Below are 25,899 nucleotides of genomic sequence, written 5' to 3' on the forward strand. Positions count from 1 at the left end.
TTGAGGGGACAAGTATAGGGCTGTCACAGCTCAACCCAAAGTTTTACTAATGGGATAACCACAAGAGATTCTGCAGACACCGAGAATCTTGTGCAACACCCACAAAATGCTGGGGGGAGCTCATTAAGTCATGCAGCATCTATGGAGAGAAATAAACAGTCGATATTTTGGGCCGAGACCCTTCATCAGGAAAGGAAGGGAGCAGAAGCCAGAATAAGAAGACAGGACAGGGGAAGGAGCATGATCTCTTAGGGGACAGGTGGATCCAGGTGAGTGTGGGAGGGGGGATGAAGTAAGAAGCTGGGAGGGGATAGGTGGAAAAGATAAAGGGCTGAAAGAGAAGGAATCTGATAGGAGAGGTGATGTGTGGGCACGTGGCCAAGTGGTTAAGGCGCTCGACTAGCGACCTGAAGGTTGTGAGTTCGACCCCCAGCCGAGGCAGCGTGTTGTGTCCTTGAGCAAGGCACTCAACCACACATTGCTCTGCGACGACACTGGTGCCAAGCTGTATCCCTTCCCTTCCCTTGGACAACATCGGTGTCGTGGAGAGGGGAGACTTGCAGCATGGGCAATTGCCAGTCTTCCATACAACCTTGCCCAGGCCTGCGCCCTGGAGAGTGAAGACTTTCCAGGAGCAGATCCATGGTCTCGCAAGACTAACGGATAGGAGAGGGCAGCGGACCCTGGAGTAAATGTAAGGAGGAGGGGCAACAGAGGGATGTGATGGGCTGGTGAGGAGAAGAGAAGTGGTGAGATGGAACCAAAATGGGGAAAACAAAAAGAAGAAATGGAGGGAGAGAAGTTACCAGAAGAGATATCGATGCTCATGCCATCAGGTTGGAGGATGCCCGGACAGAATATGAGGTGTTGCTCCTCCAAACCGAGTGTATGAGCAACACCTCATATTAACGTGATCATCAGCACAAATGCTTTCCAGTGGAAGGTTGCTCAGGAGGGAGGGAGTGGCCTGGGTAATTCATGAGGAGATGCCAAAGGTCCCTCTTAACAGATACACTACTGGTTCACTTAAATGAATTGTGGCCCTTCCAGTTCGTGTGAATTAATAACCACTTTCATCAGGAATTGAGCCGTCAGGAGAGGATTCACAAAATGATTGTAGGGCCATATATAGTCAAGGGCAATGGCAAGAAGAATTCAAAAGGCTTGAATGATGTACTTCCTACCAAGTCCTAACAAGCCATTTATTACAGTACAGTACACACCACACCCACATCTAATCTAAAGTAGTGCACACTGTGCATATCATACAAACCGCACATACAATACCTATCACTCATGAAGTATATATTGCACAAGCATACCATAGAATCAGTGGAACAGGTACAGAATTTATCTTGAAGGATGTTATCAGGTACAACATTTATTTTGAAGGAAAGCAGCCAATGCGGGACACTTGAAGCGCTTTGTGTTTCACCGTTTCACATTGTCAAAATCTCATTGAAAGTCTTAAAATTTTTTGTTGCATTGTAATAATATATGCCTGCAAGTGAGCTACAAGGTTTCCACCTATATTGTAAACCTTTAATTACAACCTTTGAGCAGTTTGCAAACATTCAGGATTAACGTGCTGGTCAAGTTCCCAAAGGTGGCTAATGTCGCTCCATTTGTTTAAGAAGGGTAACAAGGACTGGCCAGCAAACTACAGGTCGGCCAGTTTGACATCACTAGTAGTCCGTGAGCCAGTAAGGTTGGTTGGTACCATCTGAGGGGAATAATGCTCATAGTGATTTTTTGGCAAGGTATACATCTCTAGAGTTGGAAAATATGTGATAGCATTGCACCAGTAGTATCTTTATTACTTCAAATAAGTAATCACTTTTTGCATATATTCCATATTAACATCAGTACAGCAGAAAATGTTACCCCACCCCCCAAAAGGTAAAAAACCTCATTTGGAGAGATTTCTGGAGTTTTATCAATGTCATGATATTTTCCATATTGTATCAAATCAAAACAATCTTAATCTTTTGTCATAGCATATAGAATTACCGTACAATAATTCAAATGTGGAGTTCCACACAGCCATAACCTAGGCCCCATTTGGTTGTAAAATGAATATATTTAATCAAAGACTGCTTTCCATACTTTGTTTTCCACACTTTCATAACCTATTAATAATCATACTAATTTTCCAAGTCTTCCACATCTTCCATATCTTCATCTGAACTTTCCACGCTCTCTGATGTGGATACCTGGTTCTCACAGTCTGCCAGTCTACACATGTCAGTACACCTGAGGCCATTTGCAACACACATACATCCTGGGAGTGAATGTTTTTTTGGACAGTTACAGGCCAGTAGATCCAGGATGGCATTGACTTCCATCCAGTGCTTGCTCTTCTCTCTCCATCTTCCATCCTCTGCCAACAGGCTTGGCACTAGTGGCTCACGGACTATAGTGGGGAAGTTACTGGAGGATTTTCTGAGGGATCCACCAGCATTTGGATAGACAAAGTTTGATTAGGAGGAGTAAGCATGGTTTTGCGTGTGGCAAGTCGTCCTTGATGAACATGTTACTTTTTGGAGACGTAACCGAAAGCGGAGATGAGGGTAGGACAGTGGATGTTATCTTACTGGATTTTAGTAAGGACTTTGACAAGGTCCCATATGGCAGGCTGATCAGGAAGGTTAGGCCCATGGAATCCAGAGAGAGCTTGGCGGTGGATTCAAAACTGGCTCGAAGAAGCAAAGGATGGTTGGTTGAAGGTTCTTTCTCAGAATGGAGGCCAGTGACTAATGGTGAGCTGCAGTGGTCAGTGTTGGGATTCTTGTTATTCATCATTAACATAAGTCACTTGGAAACAAAAGGATGAAGCTGTGTCAGTAAACGTGATCAACAGTGAATTAGAAGGTGTTGTTGACAGTGAAGAAGGTTATAGTAGATTACAGGGGGGTTTAATGAACCAGGGACATGGGTTAAGGAGTGGCAAATAGATTTCAATACAGATGCGTGTGAGGTGCTGCATTTTGGACCTACTGTATACTATGAACTTTAGGACCCCAGGTGAGTGTAATGTAACAGTGGGACAAAGGAGTACAAATGCATAACTTGTTGAAACAGCATTACCAATACACAGTTTGATGAAAAAGGCATTTAGCACTGATCTTCATCGGTCAGGGCACTGAGTGTAAGAGCTGGGACAACAGTCGTATTAGACACTGGTGGGGCCACATTTGGAGTGCTGTGTATAGTTTTGCTTACCCTGTTATAGGAAAGATCTGGTCAAGCAGGAAAGGGTACAGAAAAGATTTACAAAGACGTTGCCTGGACTAGTGAACCTGGCCAGACTACGTCTTTATTCCTTGGAGCAAAGAAGAATGAGGTTGACATTACACAGGTTTATAAAATCATGAGGAGCATAGGTATATTCCCCAAGGCAGGAGGGTCCAAAACTAGGAGCCATATTTTAGGGTGAGCGGGTAATGATTTGAAAGGGACTTGAGGGGCAACTTTTTCACACAGAGGGTGATAAGTATATGGAGCAAAGTGCCAGAGGAAGTGGTTGGGGAAGAAATGATGCTGAGATACACCCTGGGATGCACTGAGACATATCATCAGTGATGTAACCTAGAGCCATCGGGTACATGGTGTCTTTCAACATCAGACACTCTCACCCAGGTGACCCAGCGAGGGTTGATCAGGCCCTGGCTTATGTCTCAGTAGTATTGGTGCATGAGTTACACCCTTTGATCCATAGCCATCTGGAGGCTCACTCAGGAGCCTTTGTGGCAGCCCTGATGTACAATTGTATCATTTCAGAAGCACATAAAGGAGCAGGGCTTGAGGGGATTTGGGCCAAATGCTGGAAATTGGGACTAGATGGGTAGACACCATGAACGAGTTGGGCTAAAAGGCTTTGTAACCATACTGTATCTCTCTATGACTCTGCACTGTATAAAACACCCAAATTTGCCTAATATTTGCTTTGTACAGTAATTCTGCCTTTGAAAAGGAATTTGCTATTTACGTATATTCCCCTGTCATCTGTTGTGGAGGAATTCAAGGTGGCAAAATGCAGAGCTTTATCAAGCTTGAGAGATTCTAATGACGTCTTGGTAAAGCAAGCAGGCGTTACAACCAGATCTGGGCGCAAGTGGGCAGCCAACGCAGCTGTGGAGGAGGCAATGTGTTCTCTGAAGCTGCGAGATATCATCGGCAACCCCTGCGTCGGGTGGCAAGGCCTTGGCTCAGTTCACTTCCGGAAGTGGGGAAACGCAAGCATAAGGAACAGGCGAGACATGATACAGGCAGAAGTACGGATCCGTGAGGAAGAGAAGCGGATTTCAAAGGCAGTGGAAGAAGGGTTCCAGGGTTCCTGGACAAAATGGGATCTGCCTAAGCGTAAGATCTCATGGGCAGAGTTATGGAGACTGGAGTCCTTCTGTATTTCCTTCCTCTTGCAATCCGTGTATGACACCCTTCCTTCACCATTACATCTGCACACATGGGGGATGATCAAAAGGGGACACTGGCTCATATACTGTCTGGGTGTAAAACAGCTCTAACTCAAGGACGGTATAGGTGGCGCCATGATAAGGTGCTTCTGGCTCTTGCTGACACACTAGAGCGGGAGAGATGCAAGAAGAGGACGGCTGGCACAGCTTTGAGGAAGGCCATCACCTTCATCAAAGAGGGAGCTAGGCCTTTCATAACCAAACAACCAAAGCCCAATCTGCTGCTAACGGGCAGGTCCAGGAAGATGAGGGTCGATGTGGGAAGGAGGTTGCAGTTCCCGGATGCGGTGCACACAACCCTACGCCCAGACATTGTACTGTGGTCAACTGAAGACAAGAAAATCATTCTGGTTGAATTGACTGTGCCGTGGGAGGAGGGATGGGAAGAGGTCCACGAGAGAAAGGTCTTGAAGTACCAGCCTTACTGCAGGAGTGTAAAGACAAGGGATGGCAGGCATGGTTGTTCCCTGTGGAGATCGGCTGCAGAGGTTTCCCAGCCAAATCAGCATGGTGGTTGTTGTCAGATCTGGGCCTGGACGAAAGGAGCAAAAAACAAGCAGCTCGTAGGATGGGGGAAGAGGCAGAACGAGCTTCTTGTTGGATTTGGAGTAGGCGAGAGGAGGGGAGCTGGAAGCCAGGAGCAGATGGGCAGTGATTTGGCCATCACTGCCAGCCCACCAACTGGAGAGTGTCGTGGTTGAAGGTCGAAACACTCGGTGAAGGTTGGGAACCACCTGATGACATCTGCTCCTGGCTGAAGGCTACGGTTACCTCATAAGGTAACTGGAGAATGCAACCTAACAGGTGTATGTAACAAGTTACTCTAGCAGTTATCTTCTAGTCAGGATAATTTGTTTGAATAAGGCAACAACAAATAAACTGCTCCGATCAACTTTGTTGTCCAAATGGCTAGACCTCAGGATGAATCAGAAAGGAATATTTCTGACGGAATTTGACTTTGGAAGCACAGTGCCTTACCATTCTCCAAGGGATCTTTGGCCTTCTGAAGACCGGCTGGGTCGAACTGCAAGGCTGAGAGAGAGGGAGTTTGACTGAGTGACCTTGAGCAACCTTTCTGTTGGGAGTTAAGTGCCTTACCACTTGAGCCTCATAACAGTTACATTTAAAGCTTTGCACAGGCTGTTACCAGAGAAAATCTGTCTATCACAAACAAATGTGGAAATAGCATACTCTCTCCTGCCAAGAATCTTTCACTAAGTCAGACCTAGGACCCACATTTCGGTCCTGATCAGGGCTCGAGAATCAGTTATTTGAGACCCAGCGAGACTTCATTTGGTAAAAAGATTCTGCAGCTGTAAGTTATAAAATACAGTCAAAGGTAAGTCAAGTATAAAAGAAAATTTGCCGAGAAAGAAAATTCTGAATAGCTTGGAAATAGCTAACTTTGTAATTATGTCTCTTCCTGTAACTTTCCCATCGTATCAAGACAATCTGAAAAAGGGTGTTCCAAACGCAGCTTCAGGACCTTGTACGTTTTCTGCAGCTTCACCTATCACTTGAACAGTGTCCGTCTCACACCTGTAATGTAAAAGCCTCATGCAGAATTTGTTCCTCTTCCAACTGAGCTGTAGCACTCTGTGACTCTAAACGCTTTCCACACGCCCATTTCACATGCGAACCAAGAACAAAAGTTAGGACTATCGATTGCTCAAGGACATCACACTGAACCTGTGTTCCGTCCTATGCAGTGAAACCCAAGCAAAATGGCAGCAGAGTGGACTGTTAGTAATAAGCGGTGGGACCCTACAAATTTTCTGTTCATTGTTTGAAGCTGTTTTTTGCACAGTTAAAACTATCCAAGGTGATGGAAGTCAATGTAGCAGACTCTGGGCTTTCAAGTCTGTGTGACTGAATAACTTAACTACTTGTACTTAAGATTAAGTACTCTTATCCAAAATTCTACAGGCCAGAAGTGTTTTGGATTTCTTTCAGATTTTGGAATATATAATGAGATAGATAGAGATCAACATAACTTCTGACTGAATTTATGTGGCACAGATAAGCTGATTTGTTTTACACTTTTTCATCATACATATGTACTTAGTAAAAATTATTATATGAAAATATAAATGTGTGCGTGGTAACAGAAGCAGCATCCGGAGAATATCTGATACAGCTGTTCAAGAACAACAAACAACAGCAGGCTTTTAGTCATCACCTAAGATGTCGTGTTTTGATTAAAAGGTTACAGTACACTGTTTTACTGTTTTTCGGTCTTACGCAAGGTATAAGAACAAGCAACTTCGTAGACTTGTTCAGGTGCTACATTTTGCCTGTACCTTCGGAAACAGCTCAATTTCCATCTTTAATGTCTCTATTTTTCCCTTTCAGGGTTCTTTTGAAGACCCTGACCTGGAGTTACATGCTGACTACAGTTCTTTGCGGGAATGGGACCTGCTCTCCGGGTTTCACGACTGGCCGTTATTTGGCACGCCAAGGGCGTGGCCTATGAGCTCAGCTCGCCTTCGGAGGACTGAGGTCTCATAGCTCTGGAAGATGGGCGGATCGAAGGTCGGTGTCCAGGCAGGAGATTGGTGTGTCGTGGGAGATGGAAGATCTAAGGCTGTGTGCACAGAGACTCGAGATCTTTGGGCACAGAGCTCGGAAAAAGCGATGCAACAGACTTTTACCATTATAAACCAGCGAGTTGTTTATTATGTCTCCCCTCTCGCTGTGAAACGGAGACACCTCTTTCTCCCTTATTAGGGAGTGAGAAAGCCTGTGGTATGTCGAATACCAGGTGAACAAGTAGTCTTTGGAATACCACAAGTCTGTGTCCTTGCTGGTGCTTAGCTGCATGCTTGAGTGCTCGGTGGTGGGTGCCAATGTGTTTTTTTGCCGGTGGGGGGGAGGGGGGGATTGTGGCTTGCTGCCGCTTATGCGCGGGAGGGAGGGGAGCTGCAGGGGAATTTGGGGTTCTAACATTTAACTATCATTCATTCTTTGGGGCACACCGCTGTCTTTCATGGATGGTTGTGAAGAAAAAGCATTTCAGGATGTATATTGTAACATTTCTCTGACAGTAAATATACCTTTGAACCATGACTAGCAGACGCTTTCAAAGTTTAATGCCGTGCCTTTTCTTAAATTTCTGCAACCAGCCTGCTGAAAATTCACAATTACCTTCAAACTTTCTGTTCGTGATCGCACTTCGCTTGTTTCATAATCAGCATAAAATTAAGCCGCATATATTCACTCCAACGCTGACGATACATGATCGAGATCTTCGTTTTCCGTATTAAGCAGTTTTTTTCTATTTTTCATTAACTTACATATGTGAGGTCACTCCTCAGAACTGTCTGTGCATCGCCTGGGCACCTTCCCAGCATCTTGCGGAATTTTCCATTTGTGATGTCATGTTACTGCTCAAAAAAATTTGGATTTCAGAGGTTTTTGGATTTTGGAATTTCGGACGAGGGGTTCTTAATCTGTACCAGTAAAGTTTTTCCACCCAGCACTAGGGCTTAATAGGCAAGGTCAAATATGCATTAAATGCCTTTAACTACCATCTGTGCTGCCAACATTTTGTAATCCCATATGCAATACCAGTGTGACTTTGTGAAGTAAATTATACTACAAAGGCTTTGAAGTCCAGTTGGAATGAAGCCCACCACTGGAGAGTTGCCATTTGGGCCAGCGTACTGGTGTTCATACCCAGCACACTTTATTCCCGTACACCGAATTGCACTGTAAATATAGAAGGGGGAATTAGTGGCTGCATGCCCAAAACTGACATGTATTGTATGTGGGTTAGGTTTCAACAGGAGCATTCCTGAACCTTCCACCTTCCATAAAAATCCAGCCTCTGTTCTCCTTTGTACATTAAAGGCTAGAGGCAGACAAGTAAGATTTATGAGGACCCATCACCTAAGCCCACACCTGTTTGATAATGAAAGCCATATGTGTGACCTCAACAGAATTTATGACTTGGAATGAAGTCAACTTTTACTTGAGGGCTTTTTGCCCCCTTTCCCCTGGGCTCTCGGATTTAATTCAATGTACAGTTCACTTTTAATCATCTAATCTTTAGCCTTTTGCTTCTGACAATACTGAATTGTTGCTCTCCTGGTTCTCAAATAAAGAGACCAGACCATGCACAAAAATCCAGGATTGCTACGAATCCTGGGGTCTCCCATTAACGGTGAAATTGAACAGAAAATCCTACAGAAGGTAGTGGATCCGGCCTGGTACATCACAGGTAGAGAACGCCCAACCATTGAGCATATTTACATGAAACACTGTTGTAGGAAAGCAGCATCCATCATTAAAGATCCTCACCACCCAGGCCATGCATGTTTCTCATTGCTGCCATCAGGTAGAAAGTACAAGAGGCTCCAGACTCGTGTCACCAGGTTCAAGAATAATTACGACCCCTCAACCATCAGGCTCCTGAATGAAGGAGAATAACTACACTCATCTATTGAGATGTTTCCACAACCAATGATCTCACTTTAAGGACTCTTTATCTTGTTAATTCATGTTCTCATTATTTATTGGCATTTACTTATATTTGTTTTCTTCTATACTCTTGCTCTTTCCTGTTTACAGTTACCATTCTGTAGATTTGCTGAGTCTGCCCGCAGGAAAAAGAAACTTAGGGCTGTACGTGGTGACATGTATGTACTCCATGTGGGCATGTGGCCAAGTGGTTAAGACATTAGACTAGCGACCTGAAGGTCGTGAGTTCGAGCCCCAGCCGAGGGAACGTGTCGTGTCCTTGAGCAAGGCACTTAATCACACATTGCTCTGCGACGACACTGATGCCAAGCTGTATGGGTCCTAATGCCCTTCCCTTGGACAACATTGGTGTTGTGGAGAGGGGACTCTTGCAGCACGGGCAATTGCTGGTCTTCCAAACAACCTTGCCCAGGCCTGTGCCCTGGAGAGTGAAGACTTTCCAGGTGCAGATCCATGGTCTCGCAAGACTAACGGATGCCTTTGAGGTATGTAATTTGATGATAGACTTTACTTTGAACTTGAACTTTGACTGGTTCTGAAATTTTGCAATTATGTTATCCTCTAAGGCAGGGGATTCCCAACCTCTTTTATGCCATGGACCCTTACCATTAATCAAGGGGCCCTTGGACTTCAGGTTGGGAATCCCTGATCTAAGGTTACAGTAAAGGAAAATTAAAAGTAAGGTAGTTCTTCTATATTGATTGTGGATAGCTGTAATTGCCACCCACCTACAGAGAGACCCCAACGGCCCAGTGAGTTCTAGGGAACCGTCAGGAGCTCACTCTCAGCTTCATCATTCTGGTTGAGTTGGTGTGAATGGAAGCCAGACATGTTGAATTCTTAGGTTCAAGTAACGAAGGAAGGGGCATTGTTTCAGTATTTTCATCCTACAACATCCAAAACAAAAGGGACGCTGGAGTGATTATAAAGGATCTTCCTAAGCAGGATGATCTGAAGCTGCTTCAAGGCCACTTGTTAATCACCAGGTAACACTGAATAGCAGCAGTGCAGGGTTTATTTTTACCCAGACAGTTAAAGCACAGCCTATCTCTGGGACTGCTGTAGTATTCTGAAGGAAAAAGCATGCATCTGGAAATTGTTTTCAGTAGGACACTTCTTTGACTCCATAAGGACATCAAGTGGAATTGCTCATTCACAACTCTGCCAACATTGCATCTCACTGGGAAAACAACAATATTCATCTAAAGGGGGCAGCAGAAATAGCATCTTGAACATTTTAAAATGTCCAGGACCTTTAAACAAAAAAACAGTAACCCTGCATAAAGTCATGAAAATATCTTTTTAATCTCTCTTTTTTTTTTGGCAAAAATGACATGAAAATTACATAATTATCATTTTGGTGAAAATGTTATTTCTGTATCAAGTCCTATGAACCTCCAAGAGGACCACAACCTTGTCGTGGTTTGAAAGCTTGTGTGCCTCGATGACCTGGAGAGCTATGTTGGCTACAGTCAGGGGCCTTGCGCTTTGGCTCTTGGTCGGGTCAGGCATGCCAAACAGGTCAGAGGGTAGAGGTCAAACTAAGAGTGGTCCACCGATCCACCCGGTTCAGGGGTCTCAACTCAGGGCTAACAACCCTGACTGTTATAACAGCAATGAAGAATCCTTCTACATCAGACTGCAAGTGTATTCCTGAGTCTCCACCTGGGTCTTGCATGGCTGACAGTAGTGAAAATGAGAGGAAGCTACTGACGTGATAAAGGAAGCCCTGAACACCGCCAGAGATGGAGGACTTTCATTGTTGCCCTGTCTGCCAGTGGCATAATAGACAGTAACGCAAGTCCTGTGAAGCAACTTTACTAAAGGAATTACCAGAAATGGCTTAAATAACATTAAGTTGTGAGCCTATTTGCTTCCATATAGTGAAGGGATGACTGACAAGAGACAACTCTGCCAACAAGACCAATAAGATTACAGTGGACCTTGTTGTCATTATCTTGAATTTCCCTGCCTGGCCCCGAATAGCTAGTGTTCTATCTTGTGATATAACATTTTCAGTGCATGTTTTGAAAAAAAAAGTCTTTTTTTCCCCAGAAATGAATTAAATGGTCAGAAAAAAAGTGGCAGAATTTTCTTTGGTGTGTGCACATTACATGCTATCTTGGTAAGATTCAAAATAATATAAATGATAGAATAGCTGAAGATTGTAGAAATGCTGGAGGTACTCAGCAAGTCAGTCAGCATCTGTGGAAACAGATGTAAGGTTAACATTTCAAGTCCTTTTCATTATAATCCTCTAATGAAAGTGTTCAGCCATATTCTGGAGTTAGGGAATACAGCATATATAAATTTCACCAGCAATCTATCTTCAGACCTGTACACGGATTGTAGATTGAATTTAAGAAGCAGCCCCGAACAATTGTGTTCCTGGAGCTGCAGACTGGAGTTGATTGGAAAACAAACAATGCTGATTACCATTCATTTTGGGTGTCTGGAGTGTGGGTGCAAAGAAGGAGGTGCTTAAAGACTGTATGCAATTCAAAGGAAGCATTGTAGATATATTGTTACTATAGAATTGTCCTGCATATCTTTAGCATATAAAATGTCATGTAATATTGGTTTAAGCTTACAAGAGTGTCTCAATATGATTCCTGCTGAATAAAACACTTTTACAGGCACTAGCTTCAGTCTCTGCCTGGTGATTTTGTTCGCAGTTACAACAGAAAAGTGCGTGACTTGAACTGATAACTCCGTTTCTCTAATCACATACACAAACTTGACCCATGGTCATCTTTACTTGGATTCAATGCAAGTTGTTTCTTTTCTTTTTGCAAGTCACACCCTGGATCAAGCTGAAATGAGTCTACACATGTTGAACTTAGTTACTTGGATTGCTGTAATTTAGTGTTGGCTGCTCGATGTTTGTGGTGTTTGGAAGCCTGGCCAGCAAAATGGAAAAAAAAGTAAAACGCATACAAAATGCTGGAGGAATTCAGCAGATAAGGCAGCATCTATGGAACAGAGTAAACAGTCGACACTTTGGGCTGAGATCCTTCTTCAGAACTGAGAGGGAAGGGGGAAGATACCAGAATAAAAAGGAGGGGGAGGGGAAAGAAACCAGCTGGAAGGTGGTAGGTGAAGCCAGGCGATTGGAAAGGGTCAAGGGTTGGAGAAGAAAGAATCTGATAGGAGAGGCGAGTTGAGCATAGGAGAGGAGGAGGGGATGCAGAGGGAAAGTACTAGGCAGGTGAGAAGTAAAAGGTCAGAGAGGGGAATTAAAAAGGGGGGGTGGAATTTATTTACTTGAAGGACAAATCAATATTCATGCCATCAGGTTGGAGGCTACCCAGACAGGTGTAAGGTGTTGCACCTTCACCCTGAGGGTGGCCTCATCTTGGTAAAAGAGGAGGACATGGACTAACACATCAGAATGGAAATGAATCAGAATTTAAAAGAGGATTATTTTCCAGTGATTTAATGCTCAAACAAATGTTTAAGGTTCCCAAAACTATGATATGAAACATTTCGCAAACATACTGCCAAAGCGGATAATACTATTCATTTCAGTGATCGTGGGTTAGCCATTCACTTCTACCTCACCACCCCACTGAGATGTAAACACAAGCGAGGATATCTTCCAGCTTGACTTTAATTTCCTCTCCCCCACCTTGATCAAATACCCTTGCCCCCACTCCTGAACTCTGCTCACTCGTCACTTGTGTGAGATAGAGTACATCTCACCCAAGGTAGAACATATCCCATGGAAAGACAGAGATAGAAGAAGCAAAAGTAACAAGCTGAAGTTTCCTTCCTCCTTCCCTTTCTCCTATGGTCCATTCTCCTTTCCTATCAGATTCCTTCTTCCCCAGTCCTCGTCCATTCCCACCCGCCTGATTTCACCTATCACCTTCCAGCACCCCCCCCCCACCTTTTTATTCTGGCATCTTCCCCCTTCCTTCTCAGTCCTGAAGAAGGGTCGCGGCCCAAAACATCTACTATCTATTAATTTCTATAGATGCTGCCTGACCTGCTGAGTTTTTCCAGCATTTTGTGTGTATGTGTTGCTTTGGATTGCCAGCATCTGCTGAATTTTTTGCAAATCTGAAGTTTCTATTACAAATTAGAGTCTGTGATTATCAGCATTTTATTCCAAATTCTTTGTAATAATATCTCGATAGTAAGAAAAATTGCGAAAAAACAGTTCCGCCAGCATTTTGTGTGCTCTGCTCTGGATTTCCAGCATCTGCAGAATCTCTTGTGTTTAAGAAAACCTCTCAAACTTTTAACAGCATAAAGCACGTTGTTGAAGTATGCTTAATTTTGTTACCATGATCCAAGGGCGATTGTGTATTTGTTCATGAATTAAGATAACGTGACATCCATTTTAAGTCAGCTTGACATTTAGTGATTGAATCATTTCTGGCAGAGCACTGGTTAATACATTAGCATCAAGGTCCATTTCTTTAATGTAGCTTTCACTCACTCACAGCTAATGTGTGCGCTAACATAGTGCCCAAGGGAAGCTTACGTAAACCCATGCTTCAACAGACTCATACCACATCAACAGCAGCTCCCCCACCTCCCCACTACCACAGTCATGTCTGAAATACTTGGAAGGATACAGGAATTTTCACTAATGTCTATTCTCATGTACAGTAAATCACACACTTTGAAAGCAGATATATCTCACTTGAAACTCTCCGAATTTTTGGAAATTTTGTGTGTGGACCTGGTTTAGTAAATTGCAACTTGTTAAAAGCAAAGAACAAGTCCTGCTTCAGGAAACTAATTGTTCTCAGACCATATGGTATTGCCTTTATTTTGACTGGGTCGACATGACATGTCAGTTTCCCTTCATCTTTAAATGATCAGGGGGTCTGCTTTCATTCAAGATTCCAGGTAATTGCTTATCCATTTGAAATCTTGAAGTTATATGCTAAAATTGCAGTGTTTCTTGTTTTTACCATAAAATTCACAATTTACACAGTTAATCTGGAGTGCAACATATCAGAAATCAACATTAGTTCAAGTTTACAGGGAAAGAAAAAAACATTATGTCAACATTGCAGGAAGGTAATTGTTGTTTGAGGTCAATATGACCAGCTGTAGGCATCACTTCATCCCCCTCTTGTATGAAGCATCGGTTGTTTCAGCCTTTTGGCTCTCAGAAGACAAGGGAAGCTCCAGGACTGGTAACCTAATACAGGACTCGAAATAACGGGAGCTGAGGAGATTAGTACTTGTAGGAATCAGCCTGTGTTTTTTGAAAGCTAATGTATATTGCTCCACTTCCAGCTCGTAAGCTTCACAAAAAGACATTACAATTTCAAGCAGCTCTCCCAGTGATTCCCCTTTCCCCAGTGGCTGACTCAGTCCAGAACAGTAAGCATTGCTCTTTCGACAAGGACAAAGTCAGCCTGCGGATCACAGCATAAAAAGCAGCAGCCTAGTTCTGCGGTCTCTAGTATAGAGGCTGTTGGAGCGCTCTGTTACTGTTAATGGCACTTTACTTATATGTGACCACTTGCCCTGAAGGGGTACAGGGTAATTGCAGTGGTCAGGAGCCTGACCCATTTTAAAATGAGAGACTAATCTTTGATTGAAGTTGTAAATTTGCATTCCCCATTTAGTTAGGGAGACGCTGAAAGCAAAATGTTTGCTGTTAGTTTCTTCCCTTGCTTTACACTATCAATAATTTCAATGACTTTATACAAACAGAAGACCACAATCTGGCAGGATAATTGGAGGGCAAAAGACTCATTCAACAAATTTTAAACATAGTAAAGGCATGCTGCTCCAGAGTTACAGGTAACGAACACTAGCTGCAGTTACAGTAGACTGGAGATTTCAAACAGGAAAAGAAAATTGGACGCTTACCAACTATATCAGCAATGAATTCAGGTCACTGATCAAAGCGCTCCTTTTGAACGTAAATGCTTGAATCGCTCTCTGTGCTCTTTCCTGCTTGTGAAGTGGTTGGGCTTCTCCTGACTTACAGTCTGCAAGGCAGGCAGGCTCAAGTCTGACTGCTCTGGCAGAACTGAGGGAAGAATAGGGGCCCAACAAGCACAGGAAGTGACTCACAGAATCCTGCCCTGAAACCCTTGTATCCAAGCCAAGGTAATTAGCAAGCAGCTAACCAACTCTGACTAGGAGGCTCCTGCGACTCACTTGTGACGGCATAGCTGGGAGGTGTGACTGATTGGCACCTTGGAGCTGTCAATCACTGTGCTCTGATAACACTATCAACACCTACTCAAGCTGGCCTGCTTTCAGTAATTCAATTATATTAAAGGGGGAACTACAGCATGGTTTTCAAAGTTCAAAGTAAATTTATTATCAAAGCATATATATGTCACCATAAACAACCCTGAGATTCGTTCTCTTGCGGGCATACTCAGTAAATCCAAGAAAGCATATTAGAATCAATGAAAAACCAGACCAACGCAGGATGGACAAACATCCAACGTGCAAAAGACAACGCACTGTGCAAATACAAAAGAGGTATCTATTCTAGGAATCTGTTAGTCATGTGAGACCATGGATTTGCGCCTTGGAGGGTTTCCAGGGTACAGGCCTGGGCAAGGTTGTATGGAAGACCAGCAGTTGCCCATGCTGCAAGTCTCCCCTCTCCACGACACCGATGTTGTCCAAGGGAAGGGCACTAGGACCCATACAGCTTGGCACCAGTGTCGTCGCAGAGCAATGTGTGATTAAGTGCCTTGCTCAAGGACACAACACACTGCCTCAGCCACGGCTCGAACTAGCGACCTTCAGATTACTAGACGAATGCCTTAACCACTTGGACACATGCCAACACAAAAGAGACAACAACAATAATAATAATCATAATAGTAATAACAATACGTGAGGGACAACTGATATAGATCACAAACATGAGGAAGTCTGCAGACGCTGGAAATCCAGGGCACGCGCACAAAATACTGGAGGAACTCAGCAGGTCAGGCAGCATCTGTGGAAAGGAATAAACAGTCGATGTTTCAGGCTGAGACACTTCACCAGGACTGGAAAAAAAATGAGAAGTCTGACAATCAAGTCTGACATCATTCGCCAAAATCTTGCATTAAATTACACACTCATAAAAGACCCTATATCTTACTATCAGTACAAGCCTGATCCAGTTTTAGAGTCTTACAAATTATATTTTGACCGATCCATTAATACAGATAGGATGATCCATAATTACCATCTGGATACAATATTACAGGATAAACAAGCAAGAACAACCTACTTAATAGATATAGCCATTCCAAATACAGATAACATACAGAACTCACCAAGTGAAAAACACCAGAAATGTGCTGACTAAAAGAGCAAATTGAAAGACTATGGAACATGAGCAGAGTATACATTGTCCCAATAGTAAGATCTACAACTGGTATCATCCCAAAGTCACTACACAATAGCATTAAACAATTAGGCCTACACAGTAATATCTATGTAAATCTCCAGAAAGCCACAATACTAAATACCACTAGAATAGACCAAAAGTTTCTAACAATTGAGAAATGAGTGTGCTTGGCTATGCCCATACCCCAGGTTTTATTAATTTAAGCTGAAACAATTATCATCATTATCATCATCATAAATAAACAATCAATTTTGAGAACGTAAGATGAGTCCTTCAAAGTGAGCCCATGGGTTGTGGGAACAGATCAGTGATGGTGCAAGTGAAGTTGAATGAAGTTATCTCCATTAGGTCAAGAGTCTATAACGGCTGAGGGGTAATAACTGTGGCTGAACCTGGTAGTGCGAGTGCTGAGGGAGGCTCCTGTACCTTCTTCCTCATAGCAACAATGAGAAGAGAGCATGATCTGGGTCTTACAGGTCCCTGATGAAGGATGCTGCCTTCCTGTGACAATGCTCCATGTAGCAATACTCAACGACGCGGAGAGCGGTATCCACTACTTCTAGTAGGCTTACCCTTTCAAGGGCATTGGTGTTTCCATCCCAGGCTGTGATGTGACCAGTCAATATACTCTCCACCATACATCAATGGCGGTTTGTCAACGTATTAGATAACATGCTGAATCCTGGCAAACTCCTAAGAAAGTAAAGGCACTGCCGTACTTTCATTGTTATGGCACTTACGAGCCGGACCCAGGACAGATCCACTGAAGTGACAACACCGAGGAACTTAAAGTTGCTGACTGTCTCCACCTTTGATCCCCTGATGAGGACTGGCTCATGAACCTTTGGTTTCCTCCTCCTGAAGTCAACAATCAGCTCCCTGATCTTCCTGACACTGAGTGAAACGTTGTTGAGGCTCCACTCATCTCGTCCTTCTGAGGGTGAAACCCATCAGGAAACCGTTGCTCCAGAAACAAACTGTGCATTTTATCCCTTGTAACCCTGCTGATTTATTCCTCAAAACACAATGAGCAGCAGATTTGAAGTATATTTCTACCCGCTATAACAGCAATAACTAACTTGGGGCCACATAGATAACATGGCTGGTCTCTCGGTGGTTAAAAGTCATGCTACTAAAAATATTTAATGTCATGAGAAGAGGTCCAAAAATTCAGCACCAGCATCAAAGAAACTTGACTCAATCATTATTTTCCACAAACAAGAGAAAATCTGCAGATGCTGGAAATCCAAGCAACACACACAAAATGCTGGAGAAACTCACCAGGCCAGGCAGCATCTATGGAAAAGAGTACAGTCGGCGTTTTGGACCAAAACCCTTTGGCAGAACTGGAGGAAAAAAGCTGAGGAGTGGACTTAAAAGGTGGGGGAAGGGGAGAGAGAAACACCAAGTGATAGGTGAAACCTGGAGGGGGAGGGATGAAGAAAAGGGTTGGGAAGATTATTGGTGAAAGTGACAGAAGGATTTTCCTTCCCCCTCTTTCTTTCTTCGATGGCCTTCTGTCTCTTTCACCAATCATCTTCTCAACTCTTTACTTCATCCCTCCCTTATCACCTGGTGTTTCTCTCTCCCCTCCCACCAGCTTTTAAATGTACTCATCTTTTCTTCCAGTCCTGCTGAAGGGTTTCAGCCCGATCCGTCGACTGTACTTTTTTCCATAGATGTTGCCTGGTCTGCTGAGTTCCTCCAGCATTTTGTGCGTGTTGCTTCAATCATTATTTTGGTGAGATTCAGCAAGTTCTGCAATGACCTTCAACAAGGCTGTTTGTGTGTGTGTGTGTGTGTGTGTGCGCGCGCGCGTGTGCGTGCAACATGTTGACATTGAATTCACAGCAAAATAATTTCATGTGCTGATTGGTAATGCACTGCCAGGAATTTGATCCAGACCTCTGTGCACCTGCCAGTCATGCACAAAGATGGCAAGAGTTGTGGTGAGTACGTTCTGGTGCCCCGTGCAAAATTCTTGTGTCTGAACCCGGGCTCCCTAATGAAGGAAGCCCTGTTGGTGGGGAGCAGCCTGGAGGGCCTTACTTTTCCTGGTCCACTGTTGGAACTTTCAAGCAAAGCTTCCATCATTTTCCAGACAGCTTCTCCTTTTGATTGCTTTCTTTGTGTTCCCTCTCATCTGGCTCCTTCCCATTCTAGGACGATTGATTGCCCGTCCTGCCACGTTGCCTTACCCCCAGCTTCCAACAGATCCACATCTCACACAGCCCTTTGTGCTATGTCAAACCCAGATTCTGATGTTAAACCCAGATTCTGACTGACACTTCCCCTGGTCCTCAACACCATTGGTTGTCACAACTCCCTATGTCACAGAGACCGTCCTCCAACTCTCAGTCCTACCCACCCTCTGATCTTTCTGATCTTCAGTCCCACCAGCCAGTTCAGGGCCATCATACTCTGTCACCAGTCTCTCTGCATCTCAGTCACTACACAGAAAGGGAATTTTAGTGCAAAAGTTATTGAGGTTAGGGGGAAGCACGAACTTGTGTGGGCTTCCTGATTAACAAACCTCTTGTGCCAGGGAAATATTTGCCTGTTGTTCTTATTAAAATGTATTAAGCATTCAGCAACAAATTCCACACCTTTAATTTGTGTGCTAATCCTAGTGACAGAGACCTGAGTTCACTGCTGGGGAGAGATGCAGTACTGGACAGGCCTCACTTTGGATAACAAGTATACTGAGGTCCTCTAAAATATTTTACACCTATATTTTACATGGATGTGAAATAATCTATTTCACTATTTCAAAGCATAGTTATAGCTCCCTCCAGATGTGCTGTTTGACCTGCTGAGTTTCTCTGGAAGTGTGTTTTTTTTTGTTCTAGATTCCATCATCTGTAGTCTCTCACACTGCGATGTTTTATAAAGTAATTCATTGTTTTTAAGACTTGGTATTTCTGACTAGGTGTATCTGAGCGACAGGGTGGAGATACATCACTATCAAAGGAGGAGTAAGGTGCTCTTTCCCTTACAGTAGCCTGTAGGTCACCTTGGGCAAGATGTAGCACCTACTCAGCCCCCTGATCAGGGTCACCTGAAGCCGTGGGAGCAGGTAGTGGATGACTGTACAAGCAGCTGGTGCATATCAAAATCCTTGCTATTTTACCACTGACACCAGGCAGACAATCTCTGAAGAGTACTGATAATGGCTGAGGTCACCCATTTTGTAAAGACACTGCCCAGAAGAAGGCAATGGCAAACCTCTTCCAGAGAAAAATTTGCCAAGAATAATTGTGGTCCCAGATAGAGAGAGATGGAAGACCATGATCGCCAATGTCATACGACGCAGCACATAATGATGATGATGATTTGTGAAAAAGAATTTATTCGTACAAAATTAAACTTAAGCCTCAGTTGTAAACAATGCTTTATATAGTAAATGGCAGGTGCCTTAGCAGTAGTGATGAACAAAGGGATTTTGGGTTGCAATGTAGTTGGATAAGATGTCTGGCAGGCTTGACTTCATTGGTCGGGGCATTTAATATTAAAATTAGCAGGGCACATGCAACTATATGTGGCTTCAGTTAGGCCACATTTAGAGTTTGCATCCAGCTCTGGTTGGTGTATTTCAGAAAGAAATGTGGAGCCTTTGGAGAGAGGGCATTTAGATTTTGGAGTGTATTATCTACAAGAAGAGTTTGGACAATCTTGAATTGGTTCCTCTGGATTGAGGGCTGAGCTAATAGAAGTATATAAAGTTATGAGAGACATAGATAGGATAGACATAGATACAGTAGTCATAGATAGGATAGTCATAGATAGGGTAGACATAGACAGGGTAGTCATGGATAGAGTAGTCATAGATAGGGTAGACATAGATAGAGTAGTTATAGATAGGGTAGACATAGATAGAGTAGTTATAGATAGGGTAGATATAGTTAGGGTAGACAGAGATAGGATAGATAGTCTGTCTTTTTTCTCAGGGTAGAAATGTAAAATAGAGGGCAGAATTTTAAGGTGCAAGGGGGAAACTTTAAAAAAATAAAATTATAAACATGAAAAATTCTGAAGACGCTGGAAATCTAAACCAACAAACATGAAGTGCTGGAGGAACTGAGCAGGTCAGGCGACATCTGAGGAGAGGAGTAAACAGTCGATGTTTCGGGCCGAGACCCTTCATCAGGACTGGAAAGAAAGGGGGAAGAAGCCAGAATAAGTAGGTAGGGGCGAGTAGGAAAGGAGTACAAGTTGGCAAGTGATAGATGAAAGTCGGTGAGGGAGAAGGTATTTGGGTGGCCAAGGAAGGATGTGACTACAGCAGGGTTGTAACAACTTTATTAAAACAGCTGTAGATAAGCGTGTCCCCACAAAATCATTCAGGGTTTACCCTAATCAGAAGCCATGGATGAACTACAAAATCTGAAGTTTGCTGAGGGCCAGATCAGAGGCATTCAAGTCTGGAGATCAAGAATGCTGCAAGAGGTGCAGGTACGATCTCCGGAAAGCCATATTACGGGTGAAGTGGAGACTCCGGAATCAGTAAGGGATACTCAACCACTGTTGCAGGGTATGAATGCCATAAACCCTACAAAGTTAAATCTAGCAAGATGGGGGCAACAGAGTTTCGCTTCTAGATGAGCTCAAAGCCTTCTATGCTAGCTTTGACCACCAGAACAGGGAGGAACCATCGTACACCTCGACATCTTCCGACGATCCTTTGGTCTCAATATCTGAAGATGACATGCGGGCTGCCTTCAAGCCACTGAAGCCAAGGAAGGCATCCGGTCCAGATGGAGTACCTGGCTGTGTACCGAAGAGCTGTCCCGACTAAATGGCTGGTGTGTTCACAGATGTCTTCAACCTCTTGATCTGGCAGTGTTTGGTATCCATCTGCTTCAAGCAGGCTTCAATCATATCAGTGCCCGAAAAGCATGGTAATCTGATTGGCAAGACTTGAGGTGCTGTTGTCACCAAACCTCAGGCTTCATTACAGTGCAACAGTCCAGAGGAGATCAAGATCAAAGTTTAGGAAGTGAAACAATTTCACTGAGGAGGCTGTGGAGTATTGAGAGAATCATGTGGACAATGATTCTGAACGTGATCAGCAGGAGCATCTCTCTACCAAGGAATCCCTCGCTCCCTCCTCTCCCCTCATGCCCCCTTCTGCTCCACTACCTCCTGCTGGGTTTCATCGCGTGTCCCCTGGTCCTCTGTGTTCTGTTTGCCAGAAGACAGAGGCCAGGCTCAGAGGGCCAGGCTACCAGGTAAAGTCCTCACCGCTCTTGGCTGCATACTGTAGGGCAGCAGCATCTGATCCTCCACTACTGTGCTTTTACTTAGATGGGTGAAGCTTGGCTTATGTGGTTGGAGCGTGAACAGTCTGAAGCCACAGAAGCAGAGAGTAGCTCTTGTCCTCCATCAGGGCAGTGCTGACTACTGAAGCTATTGGGCAGTGGACACCGCCTCGTAGAAACTGCTGGGAATCATGGTACCTGCCATCATAAAAGGCTTCTCGTGATCCTTAATGATTTGGATATTTACCAAGTGAAAGCCTTTCCTGTTAGTGAAGAGAAAGAGGTACAGAAACCATAGGTCCTACAACGCCAGGTTCAGGAACAATATTACTCTTCAACCATCAGGATCCCAAACCAGTGTGGATAACTTCTCTCACCTCAGCACTGAACTAATTTCACAACCTCTGTACTCATTTTCAAGGACTCTGCAATTCATTTCCTCAATATTATTCATTTAGTGTTTGATTTTTTTTATTTACACCGTTTGTCTTCTTTTGCACATTGTTTGTCAGACTTTGTGCGCAATTTTTAATTGATTCTGTTTTATTTCATTGTTCTACTCTGAACGCTGGCAAGAAAATGAATCTCAGGGTGGTGTACAGTATGTACTTAGACAATAAATTTACTTTGAACTTGGAATCATGTTATTGAAGGGAGTTTTAAATGAGTACAGCCCATATCTGCTAGCAGATAAATCCCAGTGCCAGAAAGGCCTCCTTCTCTTCATTGAGATCAAAGACAGTGAAATTATTCCACTATGCCACGATGAGGAATATGGCAGTTCAGTGGCAGCTTCCTGGACTGATTCAGTGAGCAGTGAGCTTCGAGTCACATCCAGAAGGATAGCAACCGAAAAACAGGGCAGCCCAGTAGCGAAGCAGTTAGCCCTACGCTATTACAGCGCCAGTGATCGGGATTCAGTTCCACCGCTGTCTGTAAGAAGTTCTCCATGGGTTTCCACCCAACATCCAAAGACCTACGGATTAAGATTTGTAAGTTGTAGGCATGCTGTGTGGGCACCCGAAGCAAGGCAACTCCTGTGGGTTGTCCCTGGCACATCCAGACTGTGTTGGTCATTGTCTCAAGGAACACATTTCACTGTATGTCTCAATGTTTCAATGTACACGTGACAAATATAGCTAATCTTTAATCTCCTGGAATAAAGGTCATGCTGTGGACAATCGTATTGCTTGTGGTTCCAGCCAGAGGCTCTGAGGACATGACTGAACAAAGAGAGCCACATATAATGCAGTGATTCTGCATGTAAAGGCTCTGCACCGAGAGACGTTCCTGTGCCTCCTGCCCTTTGCAGCAGTCACAACCTTGCCTGTCCTGAGGTCTGCAGTAATGGAGTGTTATTAGTCATCGAGACACCCATTCAACGTGCAGTCAGCAGCCGAGCAAGCATTCCCTGATAGTTTAACCACACACTCTGTGGATGCTGGGAGGAAGTCGGGCATCCTGCCATGAGTTCCAGAGCAGTGTGGCCAGATTGTCCACAGTCATCATTGGACTTCTTTAAATAACAAGTGTATACAGTGCTATGCCACTAGTTCTCATGAGGTTGGTCCACAGTGGCCTTTGCCTGGAGCTTTGAGTTGAATTCGTGTTATTTTGCATGATCATTGATGTTATCAGTGTGCTTGTTATAACATCAGAAACATGCTAATGTGGATTGTGCTTAGGTGCGCCTGATCTAACTTCACGATTGGTGTGATATCGGACAGGAAAGGTTACTAATGTAAATTGTTTTGGGTAACATCAGAATTGGACCACGTGACATTAAAAGAAACACCATCACACAGTTCAGTTTTTAGGACTGGATGTTTGCCATCTGAAAATGAAAATCAATCTGCAAGGTTCCAGGACCAAAGAAGAACTTCCAGGAGAATTTGCAGGGTTGGGCATCACCCTGGCAATGAAAAAGGGCTTGGATGGACAGGTCAGTGTGGGACAGGAAGGGGAATTGAAATGGCATGCCACTGGGAACTTGGGATGTCCATTCCAGACAGAGTGCAGGCTCTCCCCAAACCATTGTGGCCTAGCCTATACTTGGTCTCGCTGACAGGGAGGAGGCTGCTTCAGGAAAACAAGGTTGAGGAGGTGCACATGGCCTCGTAGAATGATTTTGCCACATCTGGAAGGGCTGTCCAGGTTCCTGGATCGTGACGGTGGAGGAGGTGTAAGAAGAAGTGTTCTACATTCAGTTGCAGGGTGAAGAACTGGAAGTCGTGGAGGGGGTGGGTGGAAGCGGGTGAGTGAACCAAGAAATCACAGAGGGAAATGTTCAACATGTGTACTCTAAAGGTTTTCACAATCCAGTTCACTTCCTACCTGCCCCCCCTGGCTGGTTCTCACTCCACCTCTTCATTTTGGGAACTTAGCTCAAGAACATCCTAGCCCACTTGTCCCAAGTTGTCAACTTATCCATTCAGGGTGATTTCCAACCCACTCATTTTTTATGTTTCTTCTATCCCAAGACTTTCTTGTCCATTTATTGGCTGCTGCCTTCTGCTGACTCCAAATGCTCACAATTCCGAATAATCCCCATCATCTTCATTGTACTCCAATTCCCCTTAGCAACCAAAATCCAATCAAAGAACCTTTGTATTTCCCCTTCACAATGAAATCATTCCTTTCACACCCTAGACAACTGCTAATTCAATATCTGATTTCTGTCACTTCCCCTGTCTCCTGCTTGAAATGCTCCTGTTAATTGATTCTGATTCTAGAAACTTCTCCCAAAACCATGCTACCTTTTCACCTACCTATTCCTTTGTGATAATCCTTAACACTAAGCAAGCTATTAGCCACACATCTTATTGCTTTCTTCTTTAACTCAATGTCAATATTTTAAGATTGAACACCTCTGACACATCTTCCGTATGTATTGCATTGTTAAAAGACACTGACTCTTCCCCCATACCATCAGGCATTGTTTAGATCCCTGCCAACTACCCTCAAGCATGACCTGTTCCAAGTTTTCAAGCAAGAAAAGAACATTTTTTGCTTGCAACGCAAAATCACTGGTGACAGAGGAGGGTGGCAAAATTTTTTAGTATAGAACACAATGTAACAGAAATGAGAAGCAATTGAGCACAACAGTGATTCAGACAAGATGGAAAAAATTGCATGAGTCATGCAGAAGGAAAGGAATGACACAAACTGAATTAGATTGTGAAATAAAAGTGAAAAAAAACTAACAATGCCCAAAATGAGAAATGAAAACAGAAAATACTGACAGGACACTGCATGTCATACATTTCTCAGCATGTCATACAGTGCTCAAAATTCAAAGTGTATTTATTATCAAATTCTGTACAAATTATAAAACCTTGAGATTCATCTGCTTACACGCAGCCACAAGACAAGAAACCAGAAAGGACTGATTTTAAAAAAACCAACAAACGCCTCACAGAGAAAACAAAACACAAATCATGCGAAGAATAAAAGCAAGCAACAGTGTTTGGAATGAAAGAGAGCCCATAGACTTGCAACCCGGAGCAGGCCCAGAGCCTCAGTTCATCACACAGTGGGGCAAATAGTCACAGAGCTCGCTGAAGCAGGCCACGGCCTCAGCCTCTTTGCAGTGGAAAGCGGAGTAAATGTCCCGGAGCAGAGAGCAAAAGCGGCTCGACACCCGGCCTTTTTAATTCATCTGGCATGGCGTTTAAATTGACCAAGCACTGTGTTATTCCCCACACTAGGACCCAGGCCCTGTCACATGAAATTCGCTCGTGGCCTGCACCCTGCCGCTACATTTTGGCCTATACTTGACCTTTCCAAATCGGCATGGCATTTAGATCGATCAGACCTCGCTCTCGGTTTAATTGGATGGGCTCTGAAACTCCTCCGCTCCGACTTTTCTCCACTTCAACACCCTGACCCCATCTTGACCATGTTTCTACTTTGTCCTGACTCTGTCTTGCACCCACATGCCTCGACTCTCAAGTCAGCCTCACCTTCGCTCACCTCTTCATTGTCTGCGGTGATCATTTACCACAATTTGCCTCAGGTAAAGTTCTATTAATAAAGTTGTATTTCTTGTTTTTTAACAAGTCAAGTCAAGTTTATTGTCATTTCGACCATAACCTGCTAGTACATTACACAGTAAAAACCAAACAACGTTCCTCCAGGACGTTGGTGCTACATGAACTCAACATTCATGTGGGTGGGAGAGGATTTTGTGCAATTTTGGATTGGGGTGCTGATCGTGATGGATGTAGTAGAAAAAAATCACTGTTACAGAAAGATAGAAGCAGGAGCAGGCCATTCATCCTTCATGCCTGTTCTACCATTCAATATAATATAGTTGATGCTCTACATCAGTACCGTGTCCCCACTCTCTCCTCTC

The 25,899-nt window shown here is 43.8% G+C and overlaps 1 protein-coding gene across 2 annotated transcripts in view; it reads right to left on the reverse strand.

Moving 5' to 3' along the window:
• fhl3a (four and a half LIM domains 3a) overlaps positions 1–25,899 on the reverse strand; it is a 181,551-nt gene that overhangs the window by 116,916 nt on the left and 38,736 nt on the right. The window contains exon 1 of one of the 2 annotated variants that reach the window (XM_063033876.1): positions 14,793–15,062. The exons of the other annotated variant lie outside the window; for it this stretch is intronic. The gene's annotated coding sequence lies outside the window, so the exon portion shown is untranslated. Of the gene's footprint in view, positions 1–14,792; positions 15,063–25,899 lie in introns of those variants that run through there. 2 annotated transcript variants of the gene reach the window in all.

Source organism: Mobula hypostoma, chromosome 26, assembly GCF_963921235.1.
Source record: "Mobula hypostoma chromosome 26, sMobHyp1.1, whole genome shotgun sequence".
In the NCBI taxonomy this organism is placed as follows: domain Eukaryota; kingdom Metazoa; phylum Chordata; class Chondrichthyes; order Myliobatiformes; family Myliobatidae; genus Mobula; species Mobula hypostoma.